The sequence below is a fragment of the Notolepis coatsorum genome, assembly GCF_963971535.1.
Source record: "Notolepis coatsorum genome assembly, chromosome: 5".
In the NCBI taxonomy this organism is placed as follows: domain Eukaryota; kingdom Metazoa; phylum Chordata; class Actinopteri; order Aulopiformes; family Paralepididae; genus Notolepis; species Notolepis coatsorum.
The window spans coordinates 19,056,994-19,084,842 of NC_140169.1; the positions used below are offsets into that span (position 1 = coordinate 19,056,994).

A 27,849-nucleotide genomic window follows, 5' to 3' on the forward strand; every position below is an offset into this window, starting at 1 on the left:
CAAGTTGCATGTTGTTATTCTAACCAGCTTAGTTCTGTTGCATTTCCAATTTATTTATTTAAATTATAAATTGATCAGGAATCGATAAAGAATCGGATCGATAAGCAGAATCGATAATGGAATCGTATCGATCAAATCTTATCAATTCCCATTAGGGCTGGGCGATATGACGATATTATATAAATATCGGGTACAGTTCATTAACGATACACTTTTTAAACCTATCGTGGATATCGTGATGTTTTGCCCAAGAGGATTGTGTCGCGTCAATCTGGTCCACACGTTCAAACTTTTGAACAGCGCCGCCCCACACACACACTACTACTGCATCAAAGTTACTACTTATTAGGGCTGCAACTAATGACTAATTTGGTAGTCGACTAATCTGCCGATTATTTTTTCGATTAGTCGACTAATCGAAAAACAATGTAAACAACAACAACAACAATTTTTTTTTTTTTTTTTTTATTACCTATCTTTGTGAAAGTGGCTTCTCAGCTCTGGTCCAGCTGAAGACAGAGCAGAGGAACAGATTGGACATTGAGCATGACCTCAAGTTGCTTGTCTACCATCACCCCAGACTTTGAGACTCTTGTCAGGACCAAACAACAACATCATAACATGATGATCCCATAGCAAATAAAAATATGGACTCATGAAACATTTGAATTTGGATCTTTAAGCCACTTTAAATGAAAATGTATTTGAAGAACAATACAGCAATCACTCATAACAAGATAAATAAATTAAATAATACAAATTAAAGTGGAAGTGTACTTTAAATAACTTTTGTTTGCTGTGTGTGAGAGGAGTCCGTGTGTGTGTGTATGTGTGTGTGTCTTACTCTGATCGCTGTGTGAGTGAGAGGAGTGTGTGTACTGTGTAATTTGTGTGTGTCTTACTCTGATCGCTGTGTGAGTGAGAGGTGTGTACTGTGTAATTTGTGTATGTGTGTGTGTCTTACTCTGATCGCTGTGTGTGAGTGAGAGGAGTGTGAATGTGTCTGTGTCTTACTCTGATCGCTGTGTGTGAGTGAGAGGAGTGTGAATGTGTGTGTGGCTTACTCTGATCGCTGTGTGTGAGAGAGAGGAGTGTGAATGTGTGTGTGTCTTACTCTGATCGCTGTGTGTGAGTGAGAGGAGTGTGTATGTGTGTGTGTCTTACTCTGATCGCTGTGTGTGAGTGAGAGGAGTGCGTGTGTAATGTATTGTGTGTCTAGTCTGATCATCATCTCCTGCAGGGGAACAATGTTTTCAATGTCCAAAATTTGCTATGGGATCATCATGTTATGATGTTGTCTGGAACCCTGAGAAGCCACTCTCACAAATATAGGTAGTACAAAAAAAAAAAAAAAATAAAGAAAGTTTTTTTTTTTTTTTTTTTATGACTAATCGACGCAACAATTTCTCGTCGACGATTTTTTATAATCGACGTCGTCGATTATGTCGACTAATCGTTGCAGCCCTACTACTTATGATAACAAAGGCATTTGTTTTGTGGCATTAACGTTATATAGTTACACGTTCAATAACATCAGCGTATTTACATAGCAACGTCCGAGGTCGACCTAGATAGATAGCAAGCATTAGGCGTTCATATCTCAGCCCGTGCTGACTCAGTTGTGCCCATTCTGCGGTCTGTTAATAAAGTTTTCAATCAGACAGATGTATGGAAAGGCTTTTATTATAACATTCGTTGCAGTAAAATCATTATGCCTCGTTTAGTCATCCTGCGGAGCTAAAAGCTAAACGTCGGCCGCGGGGAGCTACCGCTACCGTTGTTGTCGTCATTGAGCTCTCGTCAAAATCAATGGCGGATATAGCGGAAGTAAAAAATTAATACGTGCTTGCTGATTGGTGCTAAGAACAGCAGGGCGGGTGCAAGCGGTGTGACGTAATTGGCAGACTCGACTGTCAATCAAAATTATTCTGTTTGCCGTCTGAATGAATGAAAACGTTATTAACAGATTGCAGAATGGGTACAATACAGTACAGCTCAATACAACAACAGTGAACTGGAGGATGCAGACCAGAGAAAGACTTTCGTCTTGTTTACATCAGGGTCCCCCATTTTCAATTCATCATATTTCATATCTAAATCATATAATATCTCATTGCTAAATATATGCAATATATAATCTAATAATCCAATAATCTAAATCTAATATATAATATAAAAATGCTAAATGCATGGGTATTTTATTTTGTCTTTAATGTTAGCTTGCAAACTCAAATACTGTCTTGGTAAGCCTCATAATGAATTGTTTGGGGAAAAAAAGAAAAACATTGTGATGCGTATCGTGTATCGCCGAAAGGTCAGAAAATATCGTGATATCATATTTAGGCCATATCACCCAGCCCTAATTCCCATCCCTACCTATCACACTAGATGAGCTCAGGGAAGCAATTGCTGACATGCAGCGGGGCAAGGCTCCTGGTTGGGACGGCATTCCACCGGAACTCTATACTGCGTTCTGGGATGTACTCGGTCCCTTATTACTTTCAATGATTTTACACTCAGTCGAGGAGGGCAATTTTTCCAGGGATGTCAATATGGCACTCATATCTGTTCTACTCAAGAAATATAAGGACCCCACCGAATGTGGCAGCTATAGACCCTTAAGTCTCCTCGGAGCCGATCTCAAGCTATATGCTAAGGTGCTAGCCATCCGACTTCAAAAGCATATGACATTTCTGGTTAACCCCGATCAAACTGGCTTTATAAGAGGCCGACTGGTCACGGATAATATCAGACGGTTACTGCACGTGATTGATGCCAGTAAGGATGTTGCAACCCCTACGGCTGTCATGTCCTTAGACGCGATGAAGGCCTTTGACAGATTGGAGTGGTCGTATTTATGGGCAGTACTAGGAAGGATGGGATTGGGTGAGGGTTTCATTCACATGATCAAAGTTCTCTACACAGGTCCCTCTGCTATGATCTTGACAGGGAAGCTTTGCTCACCACTCTTCGCTGTTTCGCGCTCTTCTATACAGGGATGTCCTCTTAGCCCAGGACTCTTTGCTCTATCACTCGAACCTCTAGCTCAGTACATAAGACAATCCCGGGTTATATTCCCCGTGTCAATTAAGGGCACACATCACCATATCAGCTTATACGCGGATGATGTACTCCTATTTATGCAGAACCCAGCCGTCTCTCTGCCCTATCTTCTCCAAGTAATAGATGACTTTGGCAGTCTATCTGGATTTAAGATCAACTGGCCAAAATCAGCCTTCCTTCCACTCAACGAGACCGCGAAGGCAACCATCCTTCCAGCAAACACTCATGGTAGAGCACTTTAAATGCCTTGGGATTGAAATATTCCCAACTATTAACCAGACAGTAAAGTATAAATCTACTCCAGCTTGGGTGACAGGATTACGAAGGATTTTGACAGGTGGTCCAAATTAAAGTACTCATTACAGGCCCGCGCGTCAATAATTAAGATGAATGTTTTACCCAGAATACATTTGATCAGCTCTATGCTACCGTTAGCTCCCCCCGTTGGTCACTGGCAAAAACTGCACTCTGCTGCATATAAATTCATCTGGAATAACAAACGCCCACGCTTAAAGAGATCCACTGCACAGAGGAGTAAACTAGATGGGGGCAGCGTTTCCGTTAGCCGGTAATTACCGGTATTTGACCGGCAAAATCTGAAGTCCGACATATTTAATCTCTCCGGTCTTAATGTCCGGTGAAAATAATTCCCTGAGTCTAAGCACAATTTGATTATTTGAATTGTATTAAAATAGGCTAAAATTAAATAGCCTATGCGATGAACGAAACGATCATTACATTTGTTTCCTCGTTGCTTCTAATAATGACAACGACGTTGTCAGCGAGAGCTTAGTGCTGGGTGTGCAAACTTTTGTGAAGCTGCAGAGCCAGAGCAACAGCAGCACAATGCAGTATTCCAGCAGTACTCCAATTCAGCCATTTTCAGCCAATGTTGGGTGGGGGGCGCTGCTGTGCGGTTCCCAGAAAAGAGCCAATAACAGCTGAATGAGCTGCTCTGCAGCGCCATACTCTTTGCAAATAAGTCGTTGCGAGGTGGAGAGAGTCGTCACGCAAACCACGATAATGTTGCCGTCTCTCTGCTTTCTCAGTTCTTCGCTTGATATAATTAATACAAATGTCCAATATAATGGAATTCGTTAGCTCATAAAAAATGTGATTATAACAGACTGCTGTTTAGTGTCGGACCGACTGCCCACATACGCGGTCTATTTTATTTCAAGTCAGCAGCAGCACGGAGTATCGAGGGACTTATTTTATTTGGAATATATTAATGACTGTATACGCAAAAGTAGCCTAGTTTTAAGTAATAATATTATAAATCTACATGCCTTGAGGATGACATTCTTTATATAGCCTGCCTATCAATTGTTATAAAGCTCAATAAACTATGACCGGAATTAATCTCATTTGTCCGGTAGATTGAAATCTTGCAGGTCACGGAGACCGGCAACAATTTTTTCTAACGGAAACCCTGGATGGGGGTTTAGCATTTCCAGACTTCAAGTATTATTTTCAAGCTTACTCTTTGAGACCTCTTATCACTTGGTTTGACTCTCAAGCAGCTGTGTCCTGGCGACCATTGGAGGAGAAGATGGTGTCCCCACATAGACTTCAAGATATCGTGTATACCAACATTCCAATTAAGCAATGCAAATTACGATTTGGCCCTCTGATCACACATGTGATCCAGATTTGGCGTGACACCCAGAAAGCATGCACTAACCGCCATAAATGGCACACGCATTCCCCACTATTCAATAACAATTTGCTCCTTATTGGACAACGACCCATTAGATACCCTAGATGGGAGGGGAAAGGCATCCATACATTGGGGGATATCTTCAATGACTGGTATCCGGTCTTCTCAGGACCTATCCAACGGATTTGATCTCCCCGGAAACTCCTTTTTCTTTTATTTACAAATGAGGGCAGCTCTGAAGGCTCATGGAGTTCCATGGGACGCTCCACTAGAGCGACACCGGTTTCACAAATTATTTTATGACAGAGAGACATCGAGAGGCTTCGTCTCTGACTTTTATCGGCACTTACTTAAGTCCTCATATAAGGACCTACCCTTAGATACGATTTGGAGAAAGGATATCCCTAAATTGGATATAGATTTTGATTGGGATGCAGTCTGGGAAAATATTAGGCTATCATCACGCAACCCAGATCACCAACAGATTCATCTACATTTTGTTCATAGGACTTATTTGACCCCCAGGCGATTGAACCTATTGGGTCTCAGACCTGACTCTCGATGTACCTCGTGTCCAAACGGTGCCATTGGAACATATATGCATATGTACTGGGAGTGCCCTCCTGTTGAGATCTTCTGGGAAAATGTTACCACTCAGTTATCAGAGATTTTCTCTCTAACCATACCGGCCTTGCCGTCTGTTTTATTGTTGAATGATGTTTCTCAATTGCCGGCCTCTGTACATGTAAAGAGACTCATTTTGGCTGGCCTGACGGCTGCCAAAAAATTTATTGCCTCACGCTGGATACAACCAGATAAGTTATGTCCAAAGGTATGGATTCTCACCTATCTTGATGTTATTTATTTGGAGATTTCCACTGCACGTGTCATAGGTGTTAATGAAGCCAAAATCGCGGTCTGGTTGGCTGTGGTAGAAAAACTAAAAGAACGCATATGACTCTGGAAATTGAGTACTGAATAAGGTATTATATGAATGTCTCACGTTGGGGTCCTGGGGCGAGAGGGGGGGGGGGGAGAGAACGAGCGAATATTCATGTATGTTGGTGGTTTTGGTGTCTTTTGTGTTTTTGTTTTATTTATTATTTTTCATACCTTGTGATCCTATGTATATTTTCTGACCCCCTTCTGATCTGGGTCTGGTGGTCGTGGGCTCGGACTGGGGGGGGCCGTGGTTCGGGGTCTCTGCGGGTCGAGGCACTAAAGAGGCGTGGTGCTTTGGGGGGCCGGGCTGTGGGTCCTCCGGGGTTGTGGCTTGCGGTTGCCGGGCCTGGAGGTGGAGGGGGCTCGGTAAGCCAGTTTTTATAGTAAATATTTTATTTCCCTTTTACTTTGTGACAACTTATTTTGACTGGTTATGTATGTACCGGTAAATGTATAATCTGTATAATGTATTGTCTAATCATTGTTGTGTTAGTTTATGTTCTTGGATGTCTTTTATGTATTATTGTTATTATTGTGTTGCGAGTTGTGTTGTTTCTTGTTTAAAAAAAAAAAAAAAAAAAAGATTTGATTAAAAAAAAAAAAAAAAAAAAGTATCGGATTGGTACTCGGTATCGGCCGAAACCCAAAGCCCAGGTATCAGTATCGGGACTGAAAAAGTCGGATCGGTGCATCCCTAGTCCTTTGAGCCCATCCGCCTCTTATCATTCTAGAGCCGGACAGAGACTTTCCAACAGGTCATAATTAGAGTTGTTCCGATACCGATACCAGTATCGGAAATGCCGCCGATACTGCCTAAAATGCTGGTATCGGTATCGGCCGATACACGTGAATTGTAGCCTCCGATCCCATGATGTAATTTATCTCCTGCCGAGTCCTGCGGAGAGTGAGGATTATAAAATGTCAATGAACGTGTTTTAAAGTGTGATGCTGTGTCATTTTAACAGCAGATACACTTTCTTAAATTCCATTTTCCCCGACAGTGCGGTGTGACGGGGAGCTCGGACGGGATGTGTTTTGCTGGTGTTATGATAGCATTAGCTGAAAAGATAGCTAGTTGGAACAACATCCGCCCGTTACATCAAATCAGATGATCGCCTGTCCTTTCTCCAGGACCTGACACTGTCCGTCTATCAACAATAATGCACCCACGGTGAATTGTATTTAAGTTAAGTAGCTACTGACTAGCGTTAGCTGACTAACGTTATCAAATGTCAATGCGGGAAGACGAGCTAGGTCAGCTAGCTTAGCTTGATAACGTTACCGTGTCTAAAGTTGGTGCTATTCATAATCCAGCAATAATGGCTGCAGACCTGCAAGCAAAGTACAGCAAGTTCCAAGTGCCAAAGGATAAGAGTCTGAGGCGGAGTTTCAAAAGAGGATGTTGAATATGTCCGTGTGGATCATTGGAGTAGGGTATATCTGCAGTGCTGCAGCCCCATACTCATTGAATAATGATACTAATACAAATCTATACAATCACCTGTTGTTGAATAAATACCATTACTTTCTAGTTATTACTAAAAAACAGTATAACAGTATCTGGGGGAGAAAAAAAAACGTATAATTTATATATCTTTTTTTTTATGTATGCACTGGTATCGGATAAATATCGGAATCGGATCGGAAAGGAAAAAATGGTATCGGAACATCTCTAGTCATAATGGAACAGCCAGGCAGCTGCTTCTCTTGGTGAAACAGGAACAGACGACTCTTTGACGGAGCCGTCGATGACAGTCAGTGGCAGAGAAGAGCCTCGTCTCTGGCCACAGTCAAATGGACAGTCTCAACCCCTTTGAGTTGTAGCTCTACAATCTCACGTGCGAGAGAATCGTTTCGAGAACAGAACGTTCTAATGACGATGTAACCATAGCTACCTGCCATTGGAAGACGTGGAGTTCTAGAACTCCAAGATAGACTTCTGGGTGTACACTGAAAAAAAAAACAGGGAAAAATACACCCTAAACATTTGTGAACGGTTCTGTCCCCAACACCGGAAACCACTGAACTCTAATCTATTATGTCAAGCAAACATGTAATGTAAGACCAACATTAAAGATTACTGCCAACTTATTTTTGTGGACATAGAAATGTTTGTGGTTTAAACATTCCAAAATGTTCAAAATGATCTGTATTTCATTGTAGTGCTGCTGACAGTTATGAAGCATAAAAATCGATCAAGCACATATATGCCATAAAATCCCCCTAGGCACCGTCACATTGGTGTCCACAGCCAGTCATAAAGTCACCCTAGGGCACTGCCACAGTCAGTCATAAAGTCACCCTAGGCACTGCCACCGCCAGTCATAAAGTCACCCTAGGCACTGCCACAGTCCAGTCACCCTAGGCACTGCCACAGTCCGTCATAAAGTCACCCTAGGCACTGTTACAGTCCGTCCTAAAGTCACCCTAGGCACTGCCATAGCCAGTCATAAAGTCACCCTAGGCAGTGTCACATTGGTGTCCACAGCCAGTCATAAAATCACCCTAGTCCCATTCACAACCAGTACAGCAGCTCCAGGGTCGTTACAATAGGCGTGTTCGAGATTGATTTCGGCTCGCCTCGAAAGTAGACGAGTAGCCGAGTGGCCGAGTGAAGCCGGGGGAGGAGTCAGAACGTCGGACACTTCAGATTTTACGACAGCCTGCTCGTCTAGTCTCGCATGGCAGATACGCGTTCACGTTCACACTGTACACACCTGTCCAGCTCATTATAATGAGATGGCCGTGTGCAAAATTAGATCAGATTCAAATGTACAGCACACCACATACTGCTAGTGGAATATACTATTCATATACCATAATGTATACCATCTTGTTGCGCGCTCCTGACCACCGCAGTGCGCACGCACACACAACACACTGCTGAATAATTCTGTTTTGCATCAATACATATATATGTAAAACTAAAAGTAGAATACTGTCTGCAACAGCTCTCTCCCTTCACTCATTGAACAGAAGAGTATTTTGGTCTATGTGTAGCACAACAGCAAGCCTTAAAGTTCAAACGTAAACAATCAACAATATGAATGATACGCAAACTAGACTACATGTTGTTGACACAATTAATGTAATGGAAACTTACAAACACAAACCATTGTTTTTATCTTTTAGAAAACACTATGGTAGCTAGTTGTATTCCAACGCTATGGTAGTTAGCTAGCTGTATTAATTTCCAACACTATGTTAGCTAGCTGTATTCCATAGCTATGGTAGCTAGCTGTATTCCATAGCTATGGTAGCTAGCTGTATTCCAACGCAACAAGCAGGGTACAAAATAGTTACACGCCCAGCGCCACTGGCTTGTAGATTTATTCTTTGGCGATTAGAATTTAAGGTCTGCCCGTCACCTGGCGGCTAACAAAATACACTGCATCTACCGCTTCTCCTCCGCTCCAATCCACTCCCTCCAGGCCGCTCACAGTGGTTTAACACTGATGTAATATACATGTAGTACAATGCCAAAGCAACAGATGGCGATGTACAAACATGAAGGCCATTTTCAACCAATGAGAAGGGTGAACCTGTGATATCCTGTTCAGGCTTTGTCACTCACATCCTGTTTTGACGCCATTGATGTTGTCGTTAGCTTACATGCTAACGTTAATGGCAGCGACCATAGCATTGTGGCTAGGCTAGCTATCATCGCTTAATAGAGCTAGTGAATGGATAAACAACGTTATTTAACATTGCAGAATGGGTACAATTACAATGCGGCTCAATACAAACAATTGTTAAGGGGCCCAGGGGGTGTAGACTGTTGTAGTTTGAGCTAATTTACACCATGCTCCAAAAAAAACGCGGGGAGCGCTCGATTAAAGGTGAGCGGTGAGCGACTTGGGGGCGGGGTCAACATGAGCGATTAGCGGAGCAATTCGTTTCCTTATATCGCTTCCTCCAGGGTTCCAACTTGTGTTGACAAAATGCAACCCTGTTCAGCTACGGGGAATCAGCGCTCTCTCTCTAGACTAGAAAGGTGCACTCAGTAGAGCACAGATGTCCGCCAGGGCGGCAGCCACACATAATAATAATAATAATAATAATAGATTGGATTTGTAATGCACTTTTTGTTCACTGGGATCCCAAAGTGCTACACTACATGGTTAAAACAGTTAAAAAAAATAGAAATAAAATGTGTGTCCCGACCCCACTTCTATGTTTCAATAAATTATTTGCATTTAAAACTATTAACACTAGGGATGCCCCGATCACGTTTTTTGCCACCGATACCGATCACCGATCGTCGTGAGCTATATCGGCCGATACCGATCCGATACCGATCGTTTTTGATTAAAAGAAATTAAAATTTATTTTATATAAAAAAAATTATTTTATATAAAAATTTTTTTTTTATAAAATATATATATTATATAATTAGACTTGTACTTGTATTATCTGCGAGACATCTCCACCACGCAACAAGCTCCACTGTCTGTGTGTACTCTAGTAGCCTCCAGCTACGGCCAGGATTCTCCGGAGCTGCAGCTGGACCTATACTCGAGTAGCCTCGAGCTACGGCCAGGATTCTCCGGCGCTGCAGCTGGACCCTAGTATTGGTATAACGTTAAATCACATTCACAAGCCCTCAGCTCGAATACGCATCGAATCAGTGTTATAAGACATTGATATCAGGAGCTATCTGTAGCTACTGCTAGCCGGATATATAACGTTAATACAACGCCTCAGTGAATTATTTAGTTCAATGGGACATTTCGTTTTGAACAGTGAACTAGCTTGCGCTAACGTGAGCTAACAGCTAACAGGTATCATACACTCTACTAGACTTTGTGGAGCGTTTGTTTATGTCAGGAGCTATCGGTAGCTGGCCGGCTAGATTCCGTTCGGTTAGACAATGCCTCATCATGTATTAAACTAAAAGTGAATAGTTGACTGGGTCATTTTGTAACGGTAGCTAACCTAACGTTAGCTCAGGGAGACGACACGCCGTCCTCCCGTGTCTCACTAGACTAGACCCGTGTTTACATGCGTACGGGAGGGGCTGGAGGAATGAGCAGACGCCGCACCACCGGTGTCTGAGACAGAACTCAGCGACAGCGTGTGATATCGGGTTTGACGATCGGTGAAAATAAAGCATTATCACCGATCACTGATCGCATATTTATACTGAATATCGGCCGATAACGATCGGTGGCCGATCGATCGGGGCATCCCTAATTAACACTGACTCATTCCTTCAATCCACTCAATTATGCTAATATTCCTTATGTTGTTTATGATATTAATTGAAAATAACATATGAGAGTATTATATGTAATAATAACACATGGCGATATACTAAAAAGCTATTTATAATTTTTGGCTAGTAAAAAATCTGCCCGGCTGGTACTTTTAAAAATCTACCAGCCAAATGGCTGGTAAGTCAAAAGGTTAAGTTTGTTCCCTGGCAACAAGCATTACTCCAGTCCTCGTTAGTTTTCCTGGTTCACACACACACCTTGGGAATCCAGCTACATTGCAAGGTAAACACACATGACACACATTCTGTTTGAGTTAGATTTAAATTTGAGAGATTTAAATGTCGGACTTCAACAAATTTTGCTGATAAAAAGAACAGTAATTACTGGCTGTATTAACAGAAACCCTGCGTGCAGCATCTTAAGCAGTGGTCTTCTTAGCAAGACTGTCAAGTGACACCACTACTATGAGCTGTCAACACGTTGAACCTTGCGCTGAGTGTTGGGGTGTGTGTTTCGATGTTGAAACAAACCAGAGAGGAACTGTCAGAGAGCGATGGAGAGACAGAGAGAGAGTGAGAGAGCAGTGTCCAAGGCTCAGGGCATGTCTAACCAGAGAGGAGATGTCAGACAGACAGACAGACAGACAGACAGACAGACAGACAGACAGACAGACAGACAGACAGACAGACAGATGGGAAGGGGAGAAAGAGCCATGCAGAGAGACATAGGGAAAGAGAGAGAAGAGGGAAAAATAGAGGAAGAGAAAGAGAGAGATAGCAGTGTCCCAGGCCCAAACCAGAGAGGAGCTGTCAGACAGAGAGAGAGAGAGATGGGAGCGGGCCATAAAGAGAGAGCAAGATAGAGAGAGAAAGAGAGTGAAAGAGAGCAAGAGAGAGAGAAAAAGAGAGCGAGAGAGAGTCCCAGGCTCTAGGCATGTCTCCTCTCGTCTCTATGAAGCAGCTAGAACTCAGTATACTCCCTGGTTAACTAATGGACCAGCTAATGGATGGTACTCTCCTCGCAATGACATCATTCAGTTTACCTGGCTGGTCCTTAACACAGTACGCCCTGCGTTTCCAGACTGGAAAAAGCTAATGCTGACGTTTAAGACACTTTACACTGTGGTTCGGACAACCACATCAAACCCTCTGAGAAACAGGAATTGCACTCTCAATTTCCGCTTTGGTAAATTTAATCTATTAATATACTCAATTTGGGACAGGGCTAGGGATGGGTACCGAATTCGGTACTTTTGAGGTACCGAACCGAAACACGTCGGTACTACCGAGTATCGAATCAAGTGAGAAACCAAAAAAAAAAAAAAAAAAAAAAAAAAAAAAAATTTTACTTTTTTTTTTTCATGTCAACGTTCACACGCACAATATATGCTTACCTAGGATTTGACTTGATTCAACAACAAAGCAGTCGGAGCAATGACAAGCCGAAAACTGTCGAAATTGTAGTTATTTGAAGTTTGGATTTTTTTTTTTACGACTGAGGTAGGTAAATTAAATTTCTTGAGACTAAAGTACCGAAAAAAGGTACCGTTGGGTACCGGTATCGATTCACAGGTACCGGTACCGGTATCGGTTAGGTACCCATCCCTAGACAGGGCTAAACTAAATCATATCAGAATCTTGCAGTGTATAGATCCCTTAGTGTAGATAACACGGCATATCAACCACAGCTATTCCCACTGAATTTGTCTCAGTTGCAAATTCCTTTCCCTGCTGCATGCAATGTAGGCTATTGCTCCTCTCTCCCACAGAAGGCTTGTATCATGGTCCTACTGGGCTAGTATCGGCAACATTTAGAGTGGGACGAAGGGAGCCCCGATCACGTTTTTTGCCACCGATACCGATCACCGATCGTCGTGAGCCATATCGGCCGATACCGATCCGATACCGATTGTTTTTGATTAAAAAGAAATTAAAAATTATTTTATATAATTTTTTATTTTTTTTTATAAAATATATATATTATATAATTAGACTTGTACTTGTATTATCTGCGAGACATCGCCACCACGCAACAAGTCAAAATGCTCGCTATCTGCAAACAGCTCCACTGTCTGTGTACTCTAGTAGCCTCCAGCTCCAAAAAGGATTCTCCGGCGCTGCAGCTGGACCCTATTGGTAACGTTACGGTTCTTTGGTCATTTCACATTCAGCAAGCCCTCAGCTCCAATACGCATTGAATCAATGTTATAAGACATTGATATCAAGAGCTATCTGTAGCTACTGCTAGCCGGCTAGATGACGTTAAGACAGAACTTTAGTTCAATGGGACATTTCGTTTTGAACAGAGAACTAACGTCAGCTATGGCAAGCTAACGCAAGCTAACGGAGGTATGAACATGGACTACTAGACTTTCTGGATCATTTGTTGATATCAGGAGCTATCAGTAGCTAGCCGGCTAAATACCGTTAGACAATGCCTACTAAATGTGAATAGTTGACTGGGTAATTTTGTTTAAACAGTAACGATAGCTAGGTAGCTAACGTTAGCTCAGGTCGAATGCACTACAGACTCGAGCAGGGGAGCCTCCTCTCAGTCCTCAGTGTTTACAAACTCTACACGGGGGCGGGCGGGGCTAGGGAGGAGGAGCAGCGGCAGTTTGCAGGTCGTGTGTGTCTGAGACAGACAGCGAGTGAGATCTTCGCTTGATCGGTTTCCGCGATCGGCGAATATGACTCATTATCAGAATTCACAGATTGCATATTTATACTGAGTATCGGCCGATAACGATCGGTGGCCGATCGATCGGGGCATCCCTAATTTGTACTGTTAACTGTACCTTTAGGTTTAGGGAATAGATATGAGAACAAGGACGCTAGCACTTTGGAAGACAAAATGAGAGCAAAACGGCATGCAACACAATAATCATTTTACCTTGATGTTGTTTTCATGATCATGGGAAGCAAAAATAAAAGAAGAAACTTGATTACTCGCCTGGCCCTAGTGGGCAGTTGCCCCATCTAAAACCCCACTTTTTTTGTCACAGGTTATACTCTGACGTCTCTCAAAGACCCATTTTTGAACCAGATTTGGACCTGTACTACATAAAGCTATGGAACCGCAGTGTTTTCCAGCTTATACCTCTATGCTGGAATATTGGAATATGGAATCTTGTAACCACTACAGAAAAATGTGAGTACACAAGTTCAAGTTCAACTCAAGTTCAGACCTCTGTTACTCTATTTCATTAGCACTAGGGCTGCACGATTTTGGGAAATAATCTAATTGCGATTTTTCGGACAGATATTGCGATTGCGATAAAATGTGCAATTATAATTAAAAAAAAATTTAAGCAGCCCCACAGAGGTTTATTGTAAAATGCGGCTTGCATCTGGCCTACGCACTGGGTCTGTTCGGGACACCGAGCCTGAAAATGTTTCTTTTTACCTGGGAATCGATACCGGTACCCAACGGTACCTTTTTTCTGCACTTTACTTTCCCTCTCTGAAGTTTAAACTTCACAACACACAATCTAAAACCCCTAACCTCCCTCTCCCAAACCGTTCCTACAACAATAACAACAACTTGCAATGGAGATCTTGTATCTCAATGGGAGTTCCTGGTTACAAAAAATTACAAACATTTAAAAAAGAATTACTAAAAAAGAAATTTGCGAATTTTTTTTGTGATTTGCTAATTGCATCATTTCAAATCACGATTTCGATTTTAAAACGATTAATCGTTCAGCCCTAAAAGTGATTATCCTTTTTTGCATTAGTAACCTCAGAATGTTATCTTTCAAAAGAGACCAGGCTTATGCATGTGCTATAAGTATAAAGCTAAGCTTTGCAAAAAAGGTATGCAGTCCTCAAGTTCAAGTAAAGAAAAATAGCCACTTTTCTGGGTGCCTGTTAAAGGAAAACTCCAACATTTTGGGAAATTAGCTTATTTAACATCTTCCCTGGAGTTAGACAAGAAGATGCATACCTTTTTTGTCTCTGTGCGTGCATTTAGCTTAGGGAACAGTCGCTCTGTTAGCGTAGCTTAGCTTCATCACTGGAAGTGGGGGAGGGTTTGAGCCTGACGTTCCCTACAGTGCCCTACAGTCACAAAATACACTCCAAATACAACTCCAAAACGTTCCTGTAAACATGTTGCGACTATGTATTTACCACGTGGAGAAATTAAAAATAATTGAATTCGACAATTATGTTTTCTAAGCAGATATACTCTGAACAATTTTTTGCCGAACGACTCCTCTCTGAGCGCAGTCAGTGATTTCTACGTGAAGCCGTGTTTGTTTACATTCTCATTCATTCAAAGGAACCGAACCGATTGAAGTTTATGGATACCATGACTTAAAATCCTCTTACCTTGACGATTAAAAGCCTACCCAATTTAGAAAACAGTAATCCAATGGCTGGTATTGATATACTACTAACTACTGCACGCTAACGGAGCTAACCGGACACTCAAGCAGATAACGAGAGCAATGACTTCCTTTCTGGGGGGTTTCAAAATAAAAGAGCGAGGTCTATAGCAGCGGAATACGTTTATTTTGTACATTATCTAACGTTAACACGAACCTAAACTAACTTTAGGTTAGTTGTAACGTTAGTTTAGGTTCGTGTTAACGTTAGATAATGTACAAAATAAACGTATTCCGCCGCTATAGACGTCGCTCTTTTATTTTGAAACCCCCCAGAAAGGAAGTCATTGCTCTCGTTATCTGCTTGAGTGTCTTAGCGTGCAGTAGTTAGTAGTATATCAATACCAGCCATTGGATTACTGTTTTCTAAATTGGGGAGGCTTTTAATCGTCAAGGTAAGAGGATTTTAAGTCATGGTATCCATAAACTTCAATCGGTTCGGATCCTTTGAATGAATGAGAATGTAAACAAACACGGCTTCACGTAGAAATCACTGACTGCGCTCAGAGAGTATATCTGCTTAGAAAACATAATTGTCGAATTCAATTATTTTTTATTTCTCCACGTGGTAAATACATAGGTCACAACATGTTTACAGGAACGTTTTGGAGTTGTATTTGGAGTGTATTTCGTGACTGTAGGGCACTGTAGGGAACGTCAGGCTCAAACCCTCCCCCACTTCCAGTGATGAAGCTAAGCTACGCTAACAGAGCGACTGTTCCCTAAGCTAAATGCACGCACAGAGACAAAAAAGGTATGCATCTTCTTGTCTAACTCCAGGGAAGATGTTAAATAAGCTAATTTCCCAAAATGTTGGAGTTTTCCTTTAAGAGGTTAAAGGATCAAGAAAAGAGGGCGGAGTTTGAGATGAGATCAATGTGAATATGGTGTTTGAGCTTGTCATTATTCAAAGGTACCATCAGCCTCACGGCTTCTACAACATGGAGAATGAGTACGGTGTTCACCGCTGGCCACGTGAACAGTTCAGTATGGAACTCAAGGTGACCGAACGTCGTCAAACTCTCCGCGTAGGCAGGGACCGAAACTAAAGCCCGCCGCCCGCCAGGGGCGGTCTGTTTTTACCTTTGGCGCATGACACTTAGAGGGCTGCCCGCCGTGTGGCGTGTAGACGTGTAGTTCATAAGCAGGCCCCTAAAAATATTTGTATGCGAACGGTAAAAATCAATTACGCGCACGCTGTGCGAATACAGATTATAGCCTCTCTCGTCTTTTTTTTCCTCCGCTGCGAGATCGTTAAAAAACTACAAGTCCCACATTGCACTCAAGCCAACGGTCCAATCACAGTAGAGTGAAGTGACTGGTTTCATGGGAAATAAAGCAAATGACCAATCAGAAGCTCTAATTTTTCTTGTTTACTTCCTGAAACTCCGCGATCAGGGCTCTCGTTTTCCGAGACACCAACTTATTATAGTCTCTCTTACCAATAGCAATAGATTTTAGAACACCTAGATTTATCGATAGCAATAGTAATATAACGTTAATGCAACAAAACGAATGCCTTGCTTTGTTAATCATAACGTTGATGCAGTAGCGTATGTCGGTGTGTTGGCTGTAACGGACATGACAATAACATAACGTGTACACATTAAAATTGCGATAATCTATTCTAACATTTTCAAATCGATGCAGTTGAATTTCCCCCTTAGGATCGATGCATTGTTACACCCCTACACCAAAGTCACTGGCCCACTGTGTATCTGTGTGTATAATAACTTGGCTAGCGTTATCAACAGCAGAGGTGGGCAATGGGTCCAGCTGCAGCACCGGAGTGCAAGCGATGTGATGTAATTGGCAGACTCGACTGTCAATCAATGGTCTACCTGACACGCAAACTCAAACAATGTTTCTGTACTGGAGGTGTGATTGATTGATTGATTGAAAACTTTATTAACAGATTGCAGAATGGGTACAATACAGTACAGCTCAATACACACAATTGTTAAGGGGATGCAGACCAGAGAAAGACTTTTGTCTTGTTTACATCAGGGTCCCCCATTTCAATTAATCAGGAAAGTGTACAGTAGGAAAGTGTACAGTATTTCAATAGGCAACCCTGAAAGGATTATTTTTCTAGAAGAGCAACACAGCCAAAACAGACAGTGGAGCTGTTTGCAGATAGCAAGCATTTTGACTTATTGCGTGGTGGCGATGTCTCGCAGATAATACAACTACAAGTATGATTATATAATATATATTTTATTTAAAAAAAAATTTTATATATAAAATATATATTGGCAGGTAAGAAATATGCTTGGCGGGTAGACTCTTCCCATCTACCCGCCACTGGCCGGTGAGTCAAAAAGTTAATTTCGCTCCCTGCGCGTAGGACAACGGGGAGCCAGTAATATAGTTGTGGGTGTGTTTACACACACAAACATTAATATTCTCACATTATACAGGGTACTCAAGTCTTTCAGTCTATTAGTTGGTGAACGTAACCACCGCCGTGTCCTTCCTGTGTTTACAATAGCGGAAAGAAGCTTTTTTCCTGTGTATGAAACACTCCAGTGTGATTACTAGGATTATCATGTCAACACAGTGTCCCAGTCGCTGTTGTCGTTTGTGGTCCGTATTAATTTCATTTACATGGTAATGCTTCAATTATCTGTTTACGGCTTCTTAAAAGGAAGCCCAACCTGAGCGTGACATAAGAGCAAAATGGCCAACGAACTAGGGTTGGGTACCGAACCGACCCAATTACATCACTACCGAGCAGGGAACAAAATAAGTACCAGCGAACCGCCAATGGCTGGTAAAAGATCTGCCTGGCTGGTAGTTTTTAAAATCTACTGGCTGGTAAGTCAAAAAGTTAAGTTTGTTCCCTGAGAGCAGAGCTACACAGCAGTGTGCCTATTTTGCGAGCCGAAATAAGTCTGTGGTTTTTTCTTCTTCTCACAACGGGTCAAATGCATCTAACATGCATTGCATCGTCGCCATTCCTTTATGCCAACATCGCCCGAAATGAACGTTATGTTAGCGTAAGCTAACAAGCTAATCCTGATCAGCGGCAGAGCCATAGAGAACAGCAGACAGTGTGGACTGGGGAAAGGGAAATGGGGGCGGCACTCTCCCTTTCTCTGTGTGTGCGTGCGTTTGGAAAGACGATGAAGTCACTAGTCAGGACTCAGGAGAGGAGTATATTGTAGTAAACTGAGGATTACTGAGGATGCACAGATAATGTTGATATTCAAATATAAAAAGGTTTCGAGAGGAGTGGAAGTTTGAAGACAGACTAGACTACAATATGATGCAGGGGTGGTGAGTTGAAACAGTGTGTGTGTCCCCGACCCCACTTATGTTTCAATAAATTATTTGCATTTAAAACTATTAACGCTGACTCATTCCTTCAGTCCACTCAAAATTATGCTAATATTCCTTATGTTGTTTATGATATTAATTGAAAATAGCATATGAGAGTATTATATAGTAATAATAACACATGGCGATATACTAAAAAGTTATTTTAAATTTTTGGCTGGTAAGAAATCTGCCTGGCTGGTAGTTTATAAAATCTACCAGCCAAATGGCTGGTAAGTCAAAAAGTAAATTTTGTTCCCTGCTACCGAGTACCGATTCACACTAGATCAAATCGGTACCAAATTTCTGGAACCTTTACATGTTTAGTACAAGAGTGTAATATACTAGACAAGAGGGAGCCTTTTCCACAAATATATATTACTGTCCCATCTCTTAGGTCTTTGGAAAGACCAGACGAGGTCAGAGGAATTTGATCATATTTACTAAGGATGGCCAGGCAGATACTGTTGATATTTAAACATTTAAAAACATAATACATGATCATGCGATTTATTTTCTGTCGTGTGTTACAACAATAAAATGTTCTAAATAAATAACAATGTTGAAATTGAGAAGTTTGGACTTATTTAAATGTTCTATTATTTTACAACTGAAATTATTGTTTTTGTTATTACAGAAGTACCGAAAAGGGTACTTCCAGAATTCCAGAAACTGGTACTGGTATCGGTTCAAATGTGAAGGTACCCAACCCTACAACCAACTGACAGAGCAACCAATAGAGCTGCTGGTCACAGCAGCTAAAATAAATCGTTGGTACAGATTTTGTCCCTCTTCGGGCAGAGGTGTTTAGCAGGCTGTGACGTGTGACGTACAGCGTAGGAGTGCGCTAGCTCCCTTCCTTCCTTCCCTCTCCCCTGGGATTACCCTCCTTTGTGTACTGCTAACAGACGCAATTCATCCCCATTACCCCTCATACACACATATCTGTACGCCTCTCTCTCTCCCTACCTAGTGGGAAACCATAGGGAGGGCAGGTTTCAGGTGTACTGCCAGTGCCAGTGAAGCAGGACTCTCGTCACAGGCCAGTTATCCTTTACCAGCTGAGTCCCCGTCCTCTATAATGCAGGACACCATCGCGAGGGTTTATGAAGGGACACCATCACGAGGGTTTATGAAGGCACAAGCAGAGAGGCCATTAAACACCCAGCCCAGGAATCTTCTAAGCACATCCGTTTGCACTATGTGTACGAGCATCGAGCAGAGCTTTGAAGAGCGGAAGTTGCAGATGGAACACAAGAGTTGATGAAAAATAGGCCTCTGTGTTTTTTTTTTTTTTTTTTACATCAATGTGTATAAACAAACAAGCCTTTCCCCCATTTCATACATAACTCGTGTTTAGCTGCTACTGTACACACAAATCTTGCACTCTTGTGAACTAGGGCTGGGGCGATTAATAGAGTTGTTCCAATACCGATACCAGTATCGGAAATGCCGCCGATACTGCCTAAAATGCTGGTATCGGTATCGGCGAGTACCCTCTAATGTTGCGCTCTGATACCATATGACGTAATTTATCAACAACACTGCGGACGTTGGGCTCTGTAGATATACCCTACTCACTGAGTGAGCATTATAAAACAAACGTGTGCTTAATCGACCGTGAATTAAAGTGTCAATTGCCATTTTAACAGCAGAGCAGATACTTTCTTAAAATGCCATCGTCCCGGCAGAGCGCTGTTGACGGGGAGCTCTGATGTTATTAGCATTAGCTGAACAGCTAACCGAAAGCTAGCATTAACTAACATTAAAGGTTTAGCCATAACGTTACCTTGGCTAAAGTTGGGGCTATTCATAATCCAGCAATAATGGCTGCAGACCTGCAAGCAAAGTACAGCAAGTTGGCAAAGGAGTATTCCAAGTTAAATCACAATGTCACCAGTAACGTTCGTTTTTCCATATACCGGTAGCTCTGATGCTAGCTAACCTAGCTCACGGTAACGTCGTCATTGCACAATTGCACGTCGCATACACAATTAATGACATGTTGCGGACAGCCATATCGGCGACAATGTTTAGCTTTTAGTGCCAAATGATAAGAGTCTGAGGCGGAGTCTCAAAAGAGAATGTTTAATATTTATTGTGCAAAAATCACAACAACAGAGCCTCTGCTACTAAACGGAGCCTTCTTGTGGAAGCAAGTGCAGCAACGAATAATGTCCGTGTGGAACTAATGTGCCAACAACCTTTCCGTGGGTGAACTCATTGAGAGTTTTCAATTACTGATACTAATACTAATCTATACAATCACCTGTTGTTGAATAAAACTTTATAGTTATTACTAAAAAACAGTATATAAACAGTAGCTGTATTAAAAAAAAAAAAAAAAAGTTTTATAATTTATATAATATTTTTTTTATTTTTTTAATGTATGCACTGGTATCGGATAAGTATCGGTATCGGCCGATACCCAAAGCTTAGGTATCGGAATCGGATCGGAAAGGAAAAAATGGTATCGGAACATCTCTAGCGATTAATCAAGATTTGTGTGAAACAATTATTGTGCTGCATGGCTCTCATTTAGTCTTATGTTGTAAATGCAGTGCACCCTTCCTTCACAGCGGTGTGCTCCGCCCCTCCCTCCCACCAAGCCCAAACAGTAGTTTCAGCCCGTGTCCAGAGGGAGGAGGGAGACGTGGCGCGTTTCTCCAGTTATTTTGAAACGTCTTTGGGAATTTGTAGAAGATTACAGATTACAGGCAGCCTTTGGTCGAGAAGAAAGGTAAAAACAAATTCAGTCGTTGTCTTATGATGTCCTGAAATCAAAGAGTAATCGTTTAATAATCGTGATTCATATAAAAATAATCGTGGTTATGATTTTTGCCATAATCGAGCAGCCCTAACTGAGACCCAATCTGGCATTTTTTCTGTCTGCAGTGGGACAACCCTTGTGTGTAATTTCTTTGGATATCCTGAACACCTGACTCTGCCTTCCAACTGGCTAAGCTGGTTAAACCAAGACGTTCTGGTCCACTCTGGCTATAGCACTCCACCGAAGACAGTGGTTGCTGCCAAGTACCAGGGGGCACCGTCACGTGGGGTAGGTTTAGCAAGGCGGGTTGCAAACTCGATAGCAACAACCAAACTGTCACATGTTGCTAAGCAATGGTAAACAAAGCAAATAATCAGCTACATATCATCTATGTATCAAGTTCAAGTTTGTGTATTTTATTGTGATAATTAATAAACAATCGGATCACTCGATCAGAACTAACATTTGTATAAGAGGAAATATAAGGGTAATGGTCCTGAGCAAGTAAAAGGTGATGCGACAGTCAGATCATTCTAAAGTCATATGCAAGGACAGGTCGTAGTGTATTTCAAAAATCTAGGATATTATGCTGGTCTGACAAGCATTTAAGTGGGCCAGGAGTTTAAAAGGCCCTTGGTAACATTCACAGCAAAACGATTAGTATTAGGTCAGCTACTACCAAACAGGACACAACAAGTTATGAAATAAGGACAGGATTGTTGACCGCTGAGTCTGGTCGCCTTCTCTAGGGGTAATAACAGTGTAATACTCGAGCTGTGACAACCTGCTGCTATCCTCGCTGATGACAGTGTTGTCAACAATAAGCATGGAAGGTCTAAGCCATTTACAGAGACAGCGTTCAGGTCCGTGGCGAGTATAATTTGCAGACCGGGCGAGTGTAAAATGACCCATCTTCATCTTGGCAGAATTTGAATGGGGGCCTTGTGGAAATTTTTTGGAAAGTCAAATCAACATGCTGGGCCGGTGGTACATCTCCTTCTTTTCCGTCCTAGGCCCCTGATATACATGGATAACATAGGCATCATTCCCTGATATACATGTATAACACAGGCATAATTCCAAAAGAAAGCTCAGCTGTCATCATCAGTTTAGAGACAGACATGGAAATCCGAATCCAGGAATTTCAATCCTTGGAATTAGAGTGAATCCTCTTGTGCTTGGACATTCTGGATTTAGAACGGATTCTAATTCTATGACTAATGTCCGCTCAGCCGGTGCTCAAAAAGACAGATCTCTTACAGCAACAACAGCCAACCAACTGGGAAGCAAAGAAGCAGCGAGAAACCGACTGCGACCCAAAAGATGTGGCACGGATGGTAGAGGATTACATCATCGAGAAGAGGAGAAAAAAAAGAGGACGTCTCATTTCATATCCTACATCGATCACAAACCACACAATCAGGGAGCGAAATTAACTTTTTGACTCACCGGCCAATATATATTATATAATCATACTTGTAGTTGTATTATCTGCGAGACATCGCCACCACGCAATAAGTCAAAATGCTTGCTATCTGCAAACAGCTCCACTGTCTGTTTTGGCTGTGTTGCTCTTCTAGAAAAAGAATCCTTTCAGGGTTGCCTATTGAAATACTGTACACTTTCCTACTGTACACTTTCCTGATTAATTGAAATGGGGGACCCTGATGTAAACAAGACGAAAGTCTTTCTCTGGTCTGCATCCCCTTAACAATTGTGTGTATTGAGCTGTACTGTATTGTACCCATTCTGCAATCTGTTAATAAAGTTTTCAATCAATCAATCAATCACACCTCCAGTACAGAAACATTGTTTGAGTTTGCGTGTCAGGTAGACCATTGATTGACAGTCGAGTCTGCCAATTACATCACATCGCTTGCACTCCGGTGCTGCAGCTGGACCCATTGCCCACCTCTGCTGTTGATAACGCTAGCCAAGTTATTATACACACAGATACACAGTGGGCCAGTGACTTTGGTGTAGGGGTGTAACAATGCATCGATCCTAAGGGGGAAATTCAACTGCATCGATTTGAAAATGTTAGAATAGATTATCGCAATTTTAATGTGTACACGTTATGTTATTGTCATGTCCGTTACAGCCAACACACCGACATACGCTACTGCATCAACGTTATGATTAACAAAGCAAGGCATTCGTTTTGTTGCATTAACGTTATATTACTATTGCTATCGATAAATCTAGGTGTTCTAAAATCTATTGCTATTGGTAAGAGAGACTATAATAAGTTGGTGTCTCGGAAAACGAGAGCCCTGATCGCGGAGTTTCAGGAAGTAGCTTCCGATTGGTCATTTGCTTTATTTCCCATGAAACCAGTCACTTCACTCTACTGTGATTGGACCGTTGGCTTGAGTGCAATGTGGGACTTGTAGTTTTTTAACGATCTCGCAGCGGAGGAAAAAAAAGACGAGAGAGGCTATAATCTGTATTCGCACAGCGTGCGCGTAATTGATTTTTACCGTTCGCATACAAATATTTTTAGGGGCCTGCTTATGAACTACACGTCTACACGCCACACGGCGGGCAGCCCTCTAAGTGTCATGCGCCAAAGGTAAAAACAGACCGCCCCTGGCGGGCGGCGGGCTTTAGTTTCGGTCCCTGCACACAATTACAAGAGGCTTTGGCCAACACACCTGAGCCACATCGGACCAGTTATTTCGGTAGAATAAAACGATTAACAGGGGAGGAAATTAGGCCACTTTACTGGCCAAATGCTAGTATTTTTTTACGTTTGGCTGGTAAAAAAAATCAGATACCCGCCAGTTGGCTGGTAAGCCAAAAAGTTAGTTTCCTCCCCTGCTGGCGAGTATACAAAAAAATAAAACATTCTGCAATCACTGCACTGGCAAACGGTGCGCGTCTTCTGAGTGTTCGCTTTAGTTGACAGTGCCACAAGAGCACTGCACAAGACCACCCGCAGACATATATAATGTTTAATAAACGTTTGCGCAGTACTGGCCAACCCGCGGACATATAATAATAAAAGTCCCGCGGTACTAGGCTAGCCATCAGGAGCACTCTCAAACGGATAACGTTAAACACAGCAGAAGATGGAAAACAGACAGACTGACCAACGGGGAACTGCATCCAACCCTAGTACAACCCTCGAGTATAAGTTACTAAGGACACATTTAAATCACAGAGGTGTAATGTTAGTCTACTGGAACTGTATACAGTGGTTAGCTTCTAGTTAGCGTTTTAGCTATAGCTGCTTGCTAGCTAACGTTAGCCCTGTGTGCTCAAAGCAGCCAGCTAGGTGTATCTGTTATGACTATAATGTTTCCAAAAAAGCACCGGACTACGACGTAAGGTTAGACATTTTATTTCATGCTCAAAAGCCCCTGGCTTGCACATCGCAGTCACGAAAGGGGCTAGCTCAACCTGTGCACTGTGCACAACAGCACACCAACCCAACTGACGTTACCACAACACTTGACGGTACTTCACAGCACTGTCGTAAGACCACCGTGCTGTCTTAAAGGCACAGTGTGCCTACCCAGATGCATACACAACATTGACGCGGCTTGACATACAAAGAAGTAATTATCACAATTAGCGATTTTTTTTGTCTGGTAAAAAATCTGTTTGGCTGGTAAAAAAAATCAGATACTCGCCAGTTGGCTGGTAAGCCAAAAAGTTAGTTTCCTCCCCTGGATTAATGATGACGCATGATTAAAAGAGGGTCGCAATAATTGCAATAAACAACAGAGTATGAATGGGACCACACATGCAAGTGATTGCGAATTAACAGTAACACGCAACTAAATATTTGCCACAATACTTGTGCTAATCACTAACCTATATATATATATATATATATATATTATATATATACCGCACCAGTGTATATATATATATATATATATATAGTGCTAACAGCCGATGATGGATAATAGTTGCGGGTTTTTTTATGAATGCGATTGTAAACATGCATGCATATCTATTCCCATTGGTGGTTTGCTTATAATAAGATGAGCCACCCGCTCCAGTGAAACCCAGCTTCAATGAAAGCCCTGTTCGGAATGTGACAACAACACGGATCATGTTCCACTCAGGCTGCAGACACGATCCACGGACACCAGGCTGCAGACACGATCCACGGACACCAGGCTGCAGACACGATCCACGGACACCACACTCAGGCTGCAGACACGATCCACGGACACCACACTCAGGCTGCAGACACGATCCACGGACACCACACTCAGGCTGCAGACACGATCCACGGACACCAGGCTGCAGACACGATCCACGGACACACCACACTCAGGCTGCAGACACGATCCACGGACACCAGGCTGCAGACACGATCCACGGACACACCACACTCAGGCTGCAGACACGATCCACGGACACACCACACTCAGGCTGCAGACACGATCCACGGACACACCACACTCAGGCTGCAGACACGATCCACGGACACACCACACTCAGGCTGCAGACACGATCCACGGACACACCACACTCAGGCTGCAGACACGATCCACGGACACACCACACTCAGGCTGCAGACACGATCCACGGACACACCACACTCAGGCTGCAGACACGATCCACGGACACCACACTCAGGCTGCAGACAGATCCACGGACACCAGGCTGCAGACACGATCCACGGACACACCACACTCAGGCTGCAGACACGATCCACGGACACCAGGCTGCAGACACGATCCACGGACACCACACTCAGGCTACAGACACGATCCACGGACACAACACACTCAGGCTGCAGACACGATCCATGGACACCACACTCAGGCTACAGACACGATCCACGGACACCACTCTCTCTGAGCAACGGAACCATCATGTGTTCATGTCACCAAATCGAACCGTTGCAACATCGTTGTTGCAGGACTTGCTTAATACCGGAGGGGTCTCGATGGGTTTCCTTAACCTGCCAACACCGACTCCAATAATAACGCATAGAAAAGTTGTAGCTTCGTGTGTCAGTAATCATACAAACAAAGTCATAATACTATACCGCACACAGTTTAGAAATAATAAACACTCGCACCGCAGTCCGCAGCTGTAGGGAATAAGTTGAATGGGCTCAACGAGCTAACGCGCTACTAGCTGCTCCACAGCAGCACTCGGGTTATTTTCAAACGCTTACAGTACAAATCACACACAAACAACCCCGTGTGTGATTTAGCAATAAGGTCATTTAGTGCGACGTTATTACAACGTCGTAGTGGACTAACATTACACACAAAGAGCAGCTTGTAGAGAGAGAGAGAGAGAGAAGTGACAGCGCTAAGCTAAGCAGCTAACAGCCTCTGCTCTCAGTCTTACCGTCATCAACGGTTCCAGGGGCGGCCAGCTTTTAAGGAATATGATGTTTAGCTGCAGAAGGAAATGATTTGTGCCGCCGGGGGGTGATGTGGCCTGAACATCCGAGTTCAGTTCACCCGCTGCGAACTGTGGCGACAGAACCTGAGCGACACCATCCTGATCCTCGTCTTCGTCACTTCTTCTCGGAGCTGCTGCCTGGTGCTGCTGCTTCACACACATCCAGCCTGGCGGGGCCTCCTCCTCCTCCTCCTCCGGGCTCGATCCTGCGACTCGCTCGGCGACAACGAATAATCCACACGCCAGAAGCTCCCACAGTAATCATTGGCTGCTAGACGGAACAACTCGTAGACATTTCAAAACCGAGATATGCTGTTTGTAATAATCCCACGCATTCGTAAAAAAAAATATTAATAAAAAATGTATGACCGGCATAAATGTTAGAATCGAGTCATAACAGACAGCAGAAGAGGCTAATGTTGCGGCTCTGACTTTCCACAGCTGAGTCCGTTTCGTTGTCAGTGCTCGCTCGCTCGCTCGCTCTCTCTCTCTGCAGCTGCTACTCGTCGTGTAGGGTATATCTGCAGAGCCGCAAGCCCAACGTCTGGGCGGGGCTTCAGGGCTTGTACTCGGTCTGAGGCGAGTCTTCGGGGCTTGTACTCGGTTTTACTTTACGTGGGCGGGGCGTCGGGGCCTGTACCTTGTTTTGTTGGGCGGGGCTTCATATTGCGCATGCGTGTGGACTGGAGCCCGTGAGAGTACCTGTTCCACCCCGCGAGGGTCGGTACCGACCCTTAAATTACATTATGATCATATATCCACATTTTTCAGAGTGATGCAAAAAATTTGCGATTTTCAAATCAAACGTTTTCAAGTATTAACATTACTAACACGTCACAAAAGCATGTAGAATGTATATTATCATCAATACGTTAGTTTAGCAATAGGTTAAAAGTGCCATTAGATCGTTTTAAGTTTTCGATTTACTGAAGCTTACCGCATTTCTACCAAAGGTAGCCGCATTTCTGGCAGACGCTCTCTGATTGGCCGACGCCAGTTTCTACACTGGTTAAGCTTAGGCAATCTTCGAAGTTGGTTAAAGGAAAACTCCAACATTTTGGGAAATTAGCTTATTTAACATCTTCCCTGGAGTTAGACAAGAAGATACATACCT

General features: G+C 42.8%; 1 protein-coding gene across 1 annotated transcript in view; it reads right to left on the reverse strand.

Moving 5' to 3' along the window:
- Positions 1 to 27,161, reverse strand: part of ptpn4a (protein tyrosine phosphatase non-receptor type 4a) — a 331,217-nt gene extending 304,056 nt beyond the window's left edge. Inside the window, 1 exon segment of the mRNA XM_084314028.1 lies at positions 26,679 to 27,161. The gene's annotated coding sequence lies outside the window, so the exon portion shown is untranslated.
- Between the last annotated feature and the right edge of the window lie 688 nt (positions 27,162 to 27,849).